The following is a 16,949-nucleotide window of genomic DNA, read 5'->3' as shown; positions in this document are numbered from 1 at the left end:
TCTGACTTTTTTCTGAAATCGTTGTTGCCTTGGCTGTTGATGGGATTTTATTTATTGTATTTTTATTTTTAAGTGGGAGAAAATGATGATTCAATTCAATGTTTGTTGTGCATGTAACAGCTAGTTTAAGGTTTTTGTGACCACGAAAAAACCGAAAATGCTTGGTTTTCATCTTAAAGAGAACATCTGCTCGTGCTACCCAGCTTTTAACTTGACAGCCTTAGACAGAGTTTTATATTGAGAGAAGTTTTACTGTGATGACTGCTCTCAATTGCTGGAGAATTCACTCTGTTTCAATCGTACACTACCGTCAATGACGCTCTCAACCATCCCATAAAAGTGACACACCTGCTGGAATGCAGGTGGCCCGGTCTCAGGCGGACAGCAATATGCTTACCGGTTGGAGATCGCTGCCTTGGACCAACCAATGCTATGTTGTGCCAGAGTTGTGGATTGTGGAAAGTTTGGGATAACATTTGGCGATCAGTTGCCAGAACATGGCTGCATAAAGTACTGGTGAATGTTGGAGTTACATTCTCCTACATTTTATTAAGGTTTGGCCCTCCTTCAATGGCACATTCCATGGCCAACTTCATCATGATTCCGAAGCTAAAATGTAATTCCAGACCTGGGGGGAACTTAATACTCGTGTATATTTCATTCTCAACATGTCCACAGATTGACATAACAGTTGGAAGAACACAGCCTGTCTTCTCTGGTAGGGCTAAGGAAAAGTTGCATTGCACCAAGAAGTCCTGTTCAGACCTTTGCGACTGCTGGTGACAATTAGACAGTTGGGAATGCTTGTGTGTGCCGCTGGACTGTGTCCTGCATCTCCCATCGTTATGGTACTGAAGGAGGAAGGCATTCTCGAGTGTTTCATTGCTGCTCAAACACATAGAGCAGCTGCCATTTTTTGATACACATGTTCTGTCTTCTGTGATTGGTCACCCCACTTGAATACATAGGCCTCATAAATAGGGCCTCATTACGAGCTTGCCGGTCCGGATACAACGGTACCGGTAAGCTTGCTCGTACTTTGACCACAGTCCCACATTCACCATTTGCATGGCCTACCCTAACGTTTAGATTGTGGCACAGTACACCTAAGCCATAGTAAAGAAGAAAGTGCCTATTTTACTGTAAATTGAGTCCACAAGGTCTGCAGTGCATAAGGCCTGTGGTATTGCCTTCAGTCTGGAAAATGACATAATAAATTAAATTACACCCCCTGTTCTTGAGAGAAGGAAAGTGAGCTGGAGTAACTCCCCAGCCATTTAAGATGAGTAGCATACCCTGGAGATGGATGGGGATGCAGATTTTATTCATACATCAATAATCGAAACGACTCAAGTAATTGGGCAAAAGGTTAACTGTTTTAATATCAATTGTCAAAAACAGGGAGCATGACGAACATGAGCGCACTCGCACAATCCTCTCACTCTCAGCAATTCTTACACAGAAAAAGTGTCATCAATGACGTTTAACTTGCGTACTAGGAACGTCATCCTACGTGGCAAACTACAAAAACCTATTCCCTGTAATGATAGGCTCTCAGTGAGTATCTAAGTATACATTCTATATTAGCATGCGTCAGTGAATGAAATTAATTGGGTACTTAACATCAGGTGGGGAAACTAAGCCCTCTCCTCAAAATGGCCACTATGAACGTCACTAAATGTACAATGTTTTATTGGCTACAAAACTATAGGACCCTTAATTACACAGTCCCCTATGATTGGTTGGCACTCCACCCTCCTTTAGTACTTTTCCACCTACGTCTAGCAGCAGGCAGGCTGAACAACCAAGTGTTGGTGAACTCATTTTAGCACTAGCTCCCCACCAATTAGCATATCAATCCATCATCACCTCAATGGTCCAGTGTCAATTAGGGCTTTGAAGCTCGTCCTTGAGCGTGTTCTTAACTCTGAGAAATTTGGGGAGTGAAAGTACAGTCTGCCCTTGTGCATAGGTGTGACTACCTCTTTCATCCAACTTTATCCTTCCACGTGACTGGACACCATGAAATCGAGCTTCTGGTGCATTTAAAATACTAATTCTAATTGACCTCCGACATCTTTTGTTTTTGTCCATGCCTTCAGACAGGAGCTCTGTTCTTTCACACGATTTTGTATACAATGTCAGTTTACTCCAGTTTGATAAGACATTGGCTTCTTTGGCTCATCTACTCTGTCTGCCTTCTGAGATTCATTCTGTTAATTCAATTGTTTTTAACTGAGACACACTTGAAATGAGGCTTCTCGTTGCTGTTCAGCACTGCTATAATGCGTAGTGGAAACATCCATCCTTTGCTAAATCGTCTGCATATGTGTATATATTGGTGCTTGCCGCAATCTACTCATTATAAAGCATAAGGATAGCTTCACAATTACTTTGCTACTTGCGTTTTTCTGCTTCTGTACACATGTAAACTAACTTGATATTTTCATCGTTTCCGTGGCATGAGTTTCTTCACCTTGATCCTAAATGTCACTTGTCCTCGATACTTTCTTGATGCCTTATAGAATACTTGCATTCTCTGGTCTCTGCATCTCTTCTATACACGTCAGCTCAACTCTGTGTGACGTCACCATTCACCTCTGTCGTTTATCTGCTCTGCTTCTTCAGCAATCTCATTTAAACAACTGTCATACTTTCTCTTGTGCAGGTATGGTTTTCTCAATGGGAACCTTGTCTCCCAGATTCTCTTCAGTATTGGTAATCTCACTGGTACTGCACAGAGATAATACTCTGCCCGTTGTCGATTCAACTGCTCCGTATATCTCTCATACTCTCGTTTCCATTCCATAGGCAACATAGGCGATGTGGGGGAAGTGGTTGAGGTGGGGGTACTTGGCTCCTCCTCTACACTCCCCCCTCTGAGCGATTCATCGACCACTCTATCTTCATTCTTTATATCAGGCATCCTCTCCCGAAAAATCGCTTCTTTGGGACCCATATCTTGATGACTCCCTTCAGGCAGCCTGCTGTTTTGACATGTTCGTCTTTCGTCCATGTCATGTGTTGACATTGTCCATTTGGGCTGCAGTAGACCCATCTTCCCACATACTTTTTATGATTCTTCGGGTACAGGAACTTTGTCCGCTCAGGGTCATGGGTACTGGCCTTCACACAGTCTCTGATTTCTTCATCTGTCAATTCTTTGGCCTTTCCTCCTTTCTCAACATCGATCATGATCTTCATTCCTATTGCTTTCTTTGCTGTCTTCCTGCATTGTGAGATTATCAGCTTGAGCACACAGAATCCAAGTAATATCACCACTATCAGAGCTCCAAGGAATTTGAAGATGTCTGGCATCCACTGTGGAATCCAAGAGAAGATTGATCCAAACCAGCTGTCATCAGCAATGTCCTCAACCTCGTCTATCATCTGACCATGGAGTTTCGTCAGCATGTCTATGGCCTCAGTCAAGGTTTCCATTCTCGTTATCGTGAGAATGTATGAATGTGCAACATGATTCTCCAATTTTTGCACAAACACCTCCACCCATAGCTGTGATCAAATCCGGGGCATATCTATTCTGGAGAGTCATCAGTCTTATGGCTCTCATTTCTTCTCTGATTGCATTGAATCCTTTTATGGTAATTTTAATCATCTGTAGCAATTCCCATCTGATTATGTGTAACCATTTGGTATTTGCTCCAACCTGGATCGCTGGCATAAAGATCAACGTGAACACTGAAGCTGTCTGGCTGAACAGTCTGTGCTCATACGGAATGGCATCAAAGGCTTCTATTGATCTTCATTCTTCTTAGCCGCCCCACAGATCTCTTCTTCCTCTGGTGAGCATCTGCTTTCGGGAAACTGCCAAGATTCAGGTCACTCTTTGGAATCATCAAACCTGGAACATGGACATTCACTATCGAGCATATTCCTCCCCAATCTTCAGGCAACCTCATAGATGCTCTGGCTCCACAGTCCCAATAGTGATCCATTATTACTGCTGTCCCAATGTTCATTCTTGCTGCATCAAAAATGTGTTCACACTTTGGATTTTCTCCCATTTTTCTTGTGCCATTATTTCTGAAACACAACTTTGCACTTTCCAGTGGAACTATCTGCAAGGGTCTTCCTCTATCTTTGACCCAGGTCAATAACTTGGCAAAGCTCTTCCAAAGCGGCTTGCATAGTACTTGTACATTCCACACAGTTGATTCAGGGCAATCATACACCATCCATGCTCTCCAGATAACTACTCCTTTTTTCCAGCCATCTGGAAATAACACTGATCCCCAGATCTGCATCTTGCCTCTATAATTCCAGTGTTGAATGCTTTCTTCAGTTTTAATTGGACTATCAAGTTTTTTGTTCACTTCCCATCTGATTCTAGCTCCACTTTCTCCAGGCTTTTCATATCTGATCACATGATTCTTAGTGTGTTCTCTTTCTCTTGTCTTTGAGTCCTGCACATAATCCTCTTAATCTGGATGTGTCCATTCAGTTGCTCATTTCATATAGGCATCTCATCCCATAAACTGTCCTCTGGTCCGGCAAAGTGCTATGTGTGATAGACAATGTGCTGTCTAGACATTTATTTTGATGGCTATAAAGATCTCAGACTTCCCCATACTGTATGGCAGGAGTGCACACACAAAGCATCCTTCCTTGTAGGGTCTTCTTCCCACTTCTTTCATACCTTCTTCCCACTTCTTTCATACCTTCTTCCCACTTCTTTCATATGCTGATACCAGATGTTATTTCCCAAATGTGCTGGGCTGTCCAGGTAATCTTTCAGCTCGAAATCATCTTCTTTGGTATTTCTCTTAGGTCTCATTCTTCTCTCGTGACCTTCTATGATCATTTCATGAAGAACTGCAGCATAGCCTTTTCTGATTGGGCCAATCATAGAAATGTTCATCGACGGTCTGGGCGTATTCCTTTGCACCATTTGAGTAGGAGAAAGTTCAGAAAGCTTCTCTCAACATACCATTTAGGCATAAAAATGTCTCGTAAAACCTCCCCATGTGACTTTCTTCTAGGGTTTGACCTAATATCATGTATCACAGAACCAGGTGTGTCTGCATAAATTGCTTGTGTGGGCTTATTTTCTAACAATTCTTTTCTTTGTTTCTCCTGCAAGGCCTGTTTCTGGAGCCCAAAAATAATTTCCAAAACCTTTTTTGCATGTGAACGACTATCAGTATCATTTATCTCAGACTCAGACACTGTATCATCTCTTTTTGGAACAAGAATTACTACAGAGGGTCTCGACTGCCTGTTAGTTGCCACGGTCATACCCTCCTTCTGCTCAGGAAAATTCACAAGAGTCTTAGCTACAGGTACGTTAATGTAATATGATGTTCTCACTGTCAATGAAAGCAATACAATTATGAATAGAATACAAAAGTAGATTATACATAGATAAGAAAAGGGGGCGTGGCTTGATGGCCGCGTGAAGGGACGCGCTCTTTGGGAGCTCCCTTGAATCCGTCACTGATCCTTGTTGCAAACGAAGATTTCGGGTGGAAAAGCATGCATGCAGCACACCCCGGGACACATGAAAGACTAGCGCACACTGTGATGGCAGCACGCAGCTGATCAGCCGTAAATTGAGGGAGCCGCGGCCATGCGAAGAAAGTGGAGCACCCGAGATCGGGAGTCGGCCAAAATGGCAGATCGTAGACAAAGGGCCGAAAACTGACTGAAGAGTCGCGGCTGCATGCAGAGAGAGACGGAGCCACAAACAAGCTTGCTGCGGCTTCAGGAGTTGTGGGCATTTGGCCCGTGAATCAGACCGAGACCCGGCCGTAAGGGGTCCGCCGGATTAAGGAGAGGATACCGGGCCCCGAGACGTGGACGGAAGAAGCGGGTGGTCCCTGCCCGCACCACTTGAGGGATGCGGCGGAGGGCGGAGGCGGGGCACCCCGGACTACATCGCCGCTGCTACACGCAGTGTGGCAGAGGGGCTTGCACAGCACTTCCCGTGCTGCTGGTGGGTCCCCGCGCAGCCCGGAGAAGCGGTAGCCCCGCGGTGCCAGAGTCGGGGGGGCCAGAGAATGTGAAAAGTGACGGCGGAGATTGGATCACCCGTGGGTTTGTGTCAGAGGCGGCTCGGGGCTGCCGCAATTGAGGGATTGTCACTCGGCTGGCCCCAGTGAGTGCGTTGACAGGCTGCTGCCTGGCACTACACGAAACTAAGCAGGGAGGCCTGTGGCGAGAGCCTCCCTGCACACTACAAGCCCCGCTCGATCAGAGCGACCCACAGGAGGCGCCCAGCTGGCCCCCGGGGCGGCATCACATGTGACCAGGAGGAAGCGTGCTCAGCATTAGAAGGAGCACGCGAGCACCGACCCCCTACATAAGGCAGCAATCACGGTGGAGTACAGTGAAGTGGGCTGTGCCGGAGCCCTTCACACGAACAGCCAGGAGAAGGGGAGGGGACGCAGTGCTGCCTGGACGGGGTCCTGGTCCTGACGGACCCTGCCATCAATACCAAAAAAATAAAAAAAAAATAAAAAAACAGACCAGGGAGGTTCACCCTCGGATGTACGCGGGGCTCAAGGGCGCGCACTCGGAGCAGCCTGCACTAAGGCAGAGTCCAGCAGAGGCGTCGGGAACTCTAATGGCCCAAACAAGGCAGCCAGAAGCAGTGGGGGCCGGTGGAGCGACACTGCGGGAGCACAGGTACATGGGAGGACACAGCCCATTTCAGGTGTGGAGAGAGTACTAACGACACACCTGTGCACCATTGAAACGGCCCGATACGCCAAGAGTGGCCTGGCGCCACGTGGACTTCCGCACGAGGGGAGGCGCCGCTGGCATACACTCGAACAGTATAGCAGGATGTCTAACAGAATTGTCAGACCCAAGAACAAACAACCCACGTTGGAGGCTTATGCCACGTTGCCCCCGGGCGCAGAAGAGGGCAAGAGCAAAGACACTACCGCTGCAGAAGCGGAGACACCGGGCACGATCCAGGAAGTGCTGGCAGCGATTGCAGACTTGAAAGTCGCCTGGGAGACTAAACTGGGCTTGGCAATAGATGAACTGAAAGTGGGTTTGGACCTAAAGATCGGAGCGGTCCAGGAGGAAGTCAATCTGTTGAGACAAGATGTGCGGACGCTGGCGGAGCGCACTGGACACCTGGAAAAGGAGATGGCCCCGAATACGGCAGCATGCGCCGGCCACGGATCGGAGCTCCATGCCCTCGTGCAGCGGATGGGCAACTTGGAGAACAGGGCGGAGGAGGCGGAAGGACACGCTAGATGCAATATTATTCGCATTTTTGGTCTGCCGGAAGGAATGGAGGGGCCTAATCCAACGGAATATGTGGAATCCATGCTCTTGCAGGAAATAACTGGTGGAGCACTGACCCAGGAGTTTGCAGTCGAGAGGGCGCACAGGGCCTTGACAAGGAGACCGCCCCCGGGGGCCACCCCGCGGCCGCTGATCGCTAAGATCTTGAATTATCGGGAGAGGATACGATAGGAAGGGGGCCGACGAAAATCACGGCGTAGCCGGACTATACTTTGCACGTACAGCGCAGCAGGATGAACTTTGGGGCAGTGAAAAGGAGATTCAGAGAAGCCGGCTACCGACATATGTTGCTTTACCCGGCCAAACTAAAAGTGTTCTATAAGAATAAAACTCTGTTCTTCGAGACGCTGGAGGACGCTATGGACTGGCTGGACATGCAGGGTCGCCCTCAGGAACCGGATATCCAGACGGGAGCAGCAGGAAACAAGTAGCGCATAGCTGGGTCATCCCTGGCGACATAACATAAGACAATGGGACTAGAATTTGGCATCATATAAAGCTGATGGGGAATGTGTTGCAGCAACATATGCTGGCAAGATCCGTTAGATGCTATAATCCTAATCAGATGAAGACACTGGGACTTGAATATAGTGTTAAATAAAGAGTGTGGGAATGGGTTGCAGCAAACATGTGCTAGCAAGATCCGTTGGATGCAACTATCCTAATCAGTTGAATGGGAATTCCGGGAGACAATCCTTAAACCCCTTAGTAGTATACTTAGTTAGGTCACTGTTAGATCGGTGACGCCCCGCGGGGTCCTAGTCTTCGGTTACGAGAGAGGACCAGACATGGGTGGGACTGAGATCCAGGGATGGAGCTGGACATTTGTTGGGGCTGGGTAGGGTGGGGGGAGGGGAAGGGTTGTGTGCAGTGGGGTAGAGTTTGGGAAAGGGAAGGAGGGGGTTTGGAAGGGTGGGGTTGTTGAGGGTGGGAGGGCCAAGAGTCGGACAACGGGTCATCACGGAAGATATTGGAGGGGAGGGGAAGGTGAAGGGGGAGTACATCGAGTAGATGGCGTCGGGTAATCTCAGAGTGGTGTCCTGGAATTTACGGGGCCTCAATAGCTACCTGAAACGCAACAAAGTGATGATGTATTTAAAGAGGATGCATATTGACATAGCCTTGCTACAGGAGACCCATCTCACCAAGGAGAAGCTGGAGGTGGTCAGAAGGAAATGGAAAGTGAATGTCATAGGTGCCACATACTCGGCAATTGCAAGGGGGTTATCACCTGGGTGGCACCTCATGTGCTGTTTCGTTTGCTTAGCTCGACAATAGACCCAGAGCGCAGGATGGTGGTGGTGACGGGGATCCTGGAAAATAGGGAGGTGAACATTGTAAATTTGTATGCCCCTAACCATGATACAGCAGCATATTTCAGGTCCCTATACAGCAAAATTAGCCCCCTGGCGGGTGGTGCGATGGTGTGAGGAGGGGATTTCAATTGTACCCTGAACCCCAGGATTAATAGGTCAGATGACAAATCAGGGAAGCCAGCGCCAGCAGCTAAAGCATTGAGGACCCTATTGATAGACCTCGGTCTGGAGGATGTGTGGAGAAGGCTACACCCAACGGATAGGCAGTATTCTCACTACGCAGCGCCACATGACCTGCACACAATGTTGGATTATGTGTTTGCTGCGGCGGAGATAGCAGGAGAAATGGTGGGGGCCGAATACAAGACCAGGGTACTATCCGACCACTCGCCTTTAGTGGTAGAGTGGCAGCATCAACACCCCAGAGCCCGTATCCCGACATGGAGGCTCAGAACTGAGGCTCTACAGGATGCGGAATTCCGAGAGGATCTGAGGGTGGCTATCGAGGAATACTTTGAAACTAATACGGCAGTGTACGTTCTGTGGGAATAGTATGGGAGGCATTCAAGGTGGTCGTGCGTGGGGTAGCCATATCAAAATCTAAAGGGCTCCAAGGGGGCATTGAACGGGAACTGCTGGAAACAGAAAGAGAGCTGGAGGGCCTCACTCGTAGTGTGGGGACCGCCCGTGAGAACTGCGCTAAGATAAAAGACTTACAATTAGCTTGTATGGAACTCTCGCATAGATTATGCAAACTAAATTATAGGAAATATACGGAGAGGTTACATGCAGGGGGGGATAAGCCAGGTAGACTACTGGCCTGGCTATATAAAAATGAGACTCCCCGTTCAGTGATCAGAGAGGTTAGGGATGCAGAAGGTCGAACATATAACACCCAAGAGGGGGTAAATGGGGAGTTCCTCAAGTACTACAGACGATTATATGAGGATACAGGAGAGGATATGAGCCAGGAAATACTGGAAACAATTGAAGATGTGGGGCTCTTGAAACGGGTAAAGGGGAGGTGGTCAGAGACGGCGCTGGCGGAAGAACCTGATGCCATCCTGGAAATGATGTATGATGTCTCTGAGGGAGGACACGAAATATCTAGGATATATGAGCTCTTAAGAGCAAAGGCAGAGAGGGAGCTACTCCAGCTGAGGCATGATTGGGAGGAGGAGATTGGAGAGTCCATGACCGATGGACAATGGGACAGAGTACAGAGGTACCACAAAAAGGTGTCTCGGAATGCGAGACTCCAGCAGATCCAGCTATATGTCACCCACAGAGCCTATTTGACCCCTGGAAGGATAGCCAGGTTTGGAGGCTCAGCTATACAGAAATGCCCCAGGTGTGGAGAGGAGGAGGCAGGGGTGCTGCACATGTTATGGGCTTGCCCAGAGGTACATAGATTCTGGGAAGAAATAAAGACGAAAATGGCCAGTAGGGGTGTGGCGCTGGACATGGGGTCTGCTGGGGCATGCATGCTTGGGAATTTCCCCAGGCCACGTAATTTAAAGCACATCAACAAAATGAAGGACCTGGCATATTTCCTGGCCAAGAGCAGAATTGCAATGTGTTGGAAGGCAGCCCATAGACCTAGAATGGAGACATTCTAGAGATGGGCGGAAGCTGAAACTGCGGTTTGGTTTGAAGCTGCCACCAGGGGAGGAGAAGAGGAAGTGGGCCCCCAGGTGGCCTGGAGGCAATTGGTGACCTCAATGGCTACACCTCACCAGGTCAGTCATGAAACAGAAGACTCAGATGAGTCAATACGCACTGAGATTGCCAAAAATGTTTATGAAGATGGCACTGATGTTATGGCTCGAGTTTGTGGGGAGGACGGGAAATGTATAATGTGTTGGTTTGTTATTGATTATGAACGTCCTCAAAGTTGTAATGTCTGGTTTGTTGTTGTAAAATAATAAAAAAAAAATAAAAAAAAAAATACATAGATAAGAAAACCTACAGCATCTATTTTGCGAACAACGTGGACACCTCTCTCGATCCGGCCTGACCATATTGCTACTAACTGTGCCAGTTTAAATGCATAAGGAAGAAAAAACTTGAAAATCTTTATTATTTCCTGGCTGATCAAGGATGAAATCCTTAAATGTTCTTTCTGCACCAGTCCTTTCATCAGACGAAATGTAGGCGTCTCAGAAGCATGAAGAAAATAATTTCCCCAATGTTCCTTTTCTGCATCAATTGTTTTTACACGAGTTCAACAACGTAGAGGAGGTCCCGGTCGATGCCTCGAATTTGCTTTATTACAGATGACATGATGAACTTCTTTCAGCGGGAACCAAAGTTCTTTCTTTACCAGCAATTTCTCGATCTGTCCCTCGGAGGAAAGTTTCTACATCGACCTGTGATTTCTCTCAGAATAGATGCTTACTTGGATGATGATGGCTTCCAAGATTATATTCCAATCTGCAGTGTTTCTCGGATCCCTTAGAAATGTCAGCACATCAGTGTGCCTTCCAACAAGATGCGGGTATTCCTCAATTAGACAAAAGAACACCACACAGACTAGCCTACGAGCTGCTTTGTTTGATAGGAGCATTTGTAATCTCCTCACTGTACTCAGGTAGCTGCAAGAATTGTTCAGTGATGACTATAAGAATCTTCTTATAACCTTTTAATTCCTAGGATTTTGTATAAAAGCTGGAATGCGAATAGTACTCCCCACCAGCAAAGGGAAAGAGGGCAACACCAACTCGAAATAAGTAAGCACGCTCCTAGAAAGGTAATCATTGGGTAACAACATAGGTAAATCCAAGCAGGAACTCAGTGTGGAAGGAATCAGGATACAGTATTCTCTTCCAATTGTCAAAACATTGATTGAAATCTGGCATATCTTTCTTTACTTGTCAAGGCTTAAGCATGCCACAGTCCAAAGTCAATCAAACTCCTGTGGCTTTATGAATGCATATCTTCCCTTAACTCTACAACTGATATTCACAAAATGTGTGAATTTGTTTTCCTTAACCCTTGTATGAATGACTCAAAAGAGGTGTCCTGAACCAAGCCACAGTTCAACAAATTTCTTTAGTCTTTCCATTTGTCAGCTTCTGCGTCCTTCTTCCTCGTCATAGACCTTTTCTGCACATGCTGTGGTTCTTCCCCAAAGCCTGTACTTGCTTTTGATGGGTGTGAGGGACAGTGGGATTTCTTTAGCATGACATTTTGATGCTACTTGTAAATGTTCATATACGTCTGCTTTGAACTCTGATTGCAGATGGTGCAATATCTCCAAAACTGAATAAGGAGGATTCGCCCCACTTCTTCCTTGGGCTATTGCGGCTTAGGACAGCATCACTGGAGTGTAATTGGGAAAAACATAATTGCGAAGAGTCACTTGTTGCAGCATCTCCTTCTGTGTTCTGCACTGCCCCACACCCTCTTCAACGTAGCCGACCTAAAATGACAGAAGAATACAAAAAAAGATACTTTAAGTTATAAAATTCAAATAATCATGTAATTGTATCTTTTTATTAGCTTCCAACATCAACTAAATATCACTTTTAACTCTAATTGATGGCACTTTATGAACTTATTCATTCGGCTTCCTGTCACTTATTTCATAAAAAACAAAAGGGGGGTCCAAAAATCTGGTTGATTTCTCAATGCATACAACACCAGTGATAGGCAATGCAACCACCCTTAATAAGGTTACAGGCATTTACTGGTTCATCAATGGTATTCCGTTACCACAATCCTTCAAAAGGGTCTAAAAATACTCCCTTCACATCCACAAATTTGTTTCTTCTTCAGGTACTTTCCCCTTGGACCTTCAATAACTGTATTTTTGACAAGCTATTAAAGCCCTCAAATACAGTCCTTATAATAACCACTTTGTTGTACATACCATATACTTCCACGCTCATCATTACCTTATCTATTATATTTGCCTAATTTTCACATCTGCTCCCTTAGTGTGAGCTGTGCATTTCAACGACTGCTATGCTCACTGGGAGTTGTATTAATGAGCCTATCCGATAGAGCTGCGTGCTATGCTGGAGCGCCGCCTACTTGGAGGTAACCCCTCCTTCTCCAACATGCCAGCCCTGCCTGTACCGTCAACGTCATACAGATGGAATTACTACATACTGTTATATTTTTAGTCTGCGTGTTCCTCGAGCGCATACATCAACGTCAATAATTCTACATCTTTATACTGAATAATAAAACAACAATTACATATATACAAGCATCCAAAACTCCCCATTAGTCGTGTGCTTTACTACAGCAACATTTGTACATCTTTGCCCATCCTTCTGATCGATCCTTAAAAAAACGTAATAAAACCAATCTCTCCCCCTGCTAAAGCGTTTGCCCTTATTCCAAGGATTTCATCATATAACTCTTCATAATTTACACGATCATATACAAGCTCTTCCTCTGTCATTCGCTCAGCCATAAACATGGCAAAATTCACTAACCTGCATTGAACAATTTCGATCGTTGGTATCCAACATAACTACCTCTTAGGCAGAAGCCTTTTCGTTTCTTTAAAAATAGTAAATAATGCATATTCAATACATAATAAGGTCATAAAAACATTCCATCACTACACTTCCAGCCTTCTTCATGGCAAACGCAGCTGCAGGTTAAAATTGCTCGCAGCAAAAATTATCTCCTCTCATTTAAGAAAATCCTTTTTCCTTTATGTGAATTCAATTAACTCTTATACAACACCCTTTTTTCAACATGGGATATTATGGTACTCAAGGAAGTATTGCTCATAGTGTCAAATGAACCCTTTATTTCTTCATCCCTCTGCAATAGGTCTATGTCATAGGGGCCAATAGTCCCCAATGAAAACTGGCCCTTTTCACCATATCTTCTATCAAAATATTCAAAATGCTGTTGTGCTCTCACCACCTCCTGGGAAGTTTCTCTCCTATTTAATCTTACCCCGGTAATATTGCCCCTTTTAAAAATCACATCGCCATTAAATGAATGATCTCTAACTTTCTCTATATCTGTGACATCAGCTAATCTATAATCCTCTTCAATGCTGATTGCTGCATACCATCTGCCTTCATCATCACTTCCATTGAAAAATGCCACCCTTGCTTACATTTTATGGCTTCTTCATAATTTTGAGGGCAAAGCTCATCACTTCTCTTCAAGCTTCGCTATTCTTGATCTAAACAAGAACTCATTAGATATTCTCATTGTCCTATGTACTCGATCTGGCAGTTATATCAACAAAATACACACTCCATAATAAAACCTCTGGGTCTACAGGTGTTACTCTCGTGGCCACTTGTTTTACAGATGCCATGACAAGTTTACATATGTTTAAATAATGCATTCCTTCGCTGTACTCCTTTCACAAATCCCTAAAAACTATGCTATTCAACTAACGTCCTCCCTCCTTCGCCTACTCTTGCTCGCATACATATGCTACGAAATGTGTTATGTAAGAAAAAATTTACTTTGTAACTATCTTCCTTCCATTGTAACCAGATTATGTATTCATGTAACAGCGCCACGATGCCCCCGGGCTGACGTGCGCTTTAAATAAATCCGAATAAATAAAATAAATAAATAAATAAATTCCCAATATTTCACACTACATCTTCATTGGCAACCCAACTTGTCGTACTTAGTTCTGTTTATTAAACCTCAACCCAACATTTTTAGTAAAGGCTTGTCCTGATTCTAATACTGGCACTGATATGTCACTTTCTTTTATAAAAATGAATAACTCTTCAGACAGAGGAACTCTGCTTGTAATTTATATAAAACCTTGAATAGCTATAGCTCCCGTCAAACATTGACACTTTCCCTCTTACATAGATGAGTGCTTTGCACCTGAGTCTCATTACAACCGAAAACGATTATCTCCTATACTGACGTCAACCCTTGGTTCCCTGCGAGAACTTGGCTTTATGACTTATGTCGAACAAATCAGGTCTCCTAACAAGCTATCCTATTGTGGGTGCAGCCTCATTCCGTTTCTCATAAAGAAATTCCATTTATCACAATAACATCGTATCTTCTATTCTAGGAGTCAGCGACTATCATGTATTTGTGTTTCTTTGATGTTGCATAAATATCAACTGCAACTACCTTTATGGTGGATTGACCACTGTTTGCTGTATCTTCAAGCCTTGCCTCGGCGCTTACATCTGCTACATCATTTGATTTTGAGCAAATTCATCTGGACTTTGCAGCGAATACGTAGGCGGGTTTGACATCCACCCCTCTTAAGAGCTGTCCGTTTTACAAGAACCCTTAGGTTCTGTATATGCAAGCAAAAAAGTGCCCTTTCGTCCCACACATCCACCATATAGGCAGAGGTCTTCTGCCCTCTCCATCTTACATTATCTGTTTGTTATTCTGCACATTCTCTCATAACAAACCTCTTCTTCGTGGAACAAACCCATTATTGCTCTGATCATATCTTTTACTTGTCTCGGGCCTAAGTATATATTACAGCCTGGCTTCCCTTCTCTGGCACGGGAAACTCATGACGCACTAAATTCGCTCTTATTTCTCATCATTTATTTATTAATTGCAATGTTTATACTCCCGCATTGTCTTTTATCTTTCAATGCTTTTATATAATGATGCCTTTCCCCCTCTTATCATACAGTTGCTTTTCAAATCATTCTGAGTATATGAATGGCTCTAACACTCTAGGTACAGGTGCGTTTAAGTCTCCCCATTTTACTTCCTTATCCATAGGACACATGCGTCATCTTTTTCCTACCCTTCCTCCCTTTCTTTTATCCTTTTTGTCCTGTCCGCCTCGATCGACTCCTTGTCTTATATCCTCAATGCTTTTACCATTGGGTTTTAGCAAAATCTGACCACCCATTCATTCGTTCTGTATAAGCGCTAACTTGTCAGTCTTATCTCTTTTCTTCCTTTCATCGCTTTGCTTCTTTTCCTACTTCTAAAGACGTGCTTACTTGATCATTTCATTCTTTCTTGCGTTGTCCTAGTCCCTCAGGACCTTAGAGATTACATCTTTCTCAGTATTTCTCTCTGGGCCCTCGTCACTACTTTGCACAGGCGACTCATACGTCGGGTTACTATACCCTGTCGCTGCTTTAAGCTCCCTCAATGGGTATAACCCATTGTCTTTCTTATTCTTGCTGTCTTATTCAAGCGGGGCGGGTGGAGCTGAAGGCTCTTCACCCCCATTTTTGCATATTCTAAGTATCCACTCGAAAGCATGCTGCTCATCTGTCCATACATTAACATATTTTCCCAAAAATTCAGAGCTCGCAAATCGCTTGCCTAGCTTCTTCCTAATGCATGCAACATGCGAATATGTCGTCATGTGCTGCAAAACTGTCTTCGATAGTGACCCTCCTTGTGGCCACGGCATAAACATTTCATCTGTTCCTTTAACCCATTCTGTACTGCACTGTCTAAGCTTAGGTACATGCTCTGGTAACTGTCTACAGAAGTGCACAAGTGGAGTAGTCTCCTCCACTCTTAACCTCATCACTCTTTAACTCTTGATGCTGTATTTACTTTTGTCAAAGGTTTAAAACATTGCTTCAATGCTTAAAACAACATGAGCGTGCACCAATCGTCGCAGCTCCAATCCCTTGGATCACAATTTTTACTTTAATCTTGCTAAAAACAACCATCAAGTTCAATTTAAACACAATCAATTTCTTTTCCACTTTCGCACTTCTCTTTTATGACCAATTTTTCACTTGTGACATCATCACAGCACATAACTACATAAAACAAACAGACAAACAGACACACTTGACTGGTCATATATATTCTCTCTACAGCCCTTCCTCCAGGGTCTATCTTGCCCTCTAAAATTACTTCGATTGGCACGTAAACCTATCTCTTTCTGGACCGTCTTTAATCAGTCCTGTATCCTATATGTTCCACTGTGGGACTCTAGATAAAGGTTTCTGCTAACACTCTTTAAAGTTCAGGAACAGGACATATCCTCTTATCGTGGCCTCCCTCACAATTCCTCTTTACTTACTCAGCAACACTCAAGTCAATTTCTGTTCAATATTTCTTTTTACTTCTTATTCTTACGTCACATTTATCCCGCCTCCCTCCGTTACTCTTATTTTCGCATAATGTTTCCTTTCATTCACTTTGCATGATTCAATTTGCCATAATCCTTAGTTTTTACTCACCATTCGCATTTATTCCTCTTTCGATTCTCGGGATTGTACACCTTTTTATCGCATCTTCAAACTGCCGTCCGATCCTCTGCTCGTAGACATGGGAGTTTTTTTTGGAAGAAAACAAGGGACCCGTCACCCCTACCCTGCAGGGTTTTAGTAACTATGCTAACCACTATCTATGGGAGCTTCACGTCCTGTCAGCCAAAAGGCAAAGGTCGTGCGATAT

Source organism: Ambystoma mexicanum, chromosome 7q, assembly GCF_040938575.1.
Source record: "Ambystoma mexicanum isolate Mex_15411 chromosome 7q, UKY_AmexF1_1, whole genome shotgun sequence".
In the NCBI taxonomy this organism is placed as follows: Eukaryota; Metazoa; Chordata; class Amphibia; order Caudata; family Ambystomatidae; genus Ambystoma; species Ambystoma mexicanum.
Note: the sequence above shows the minus strand (reverse complement) of the source record.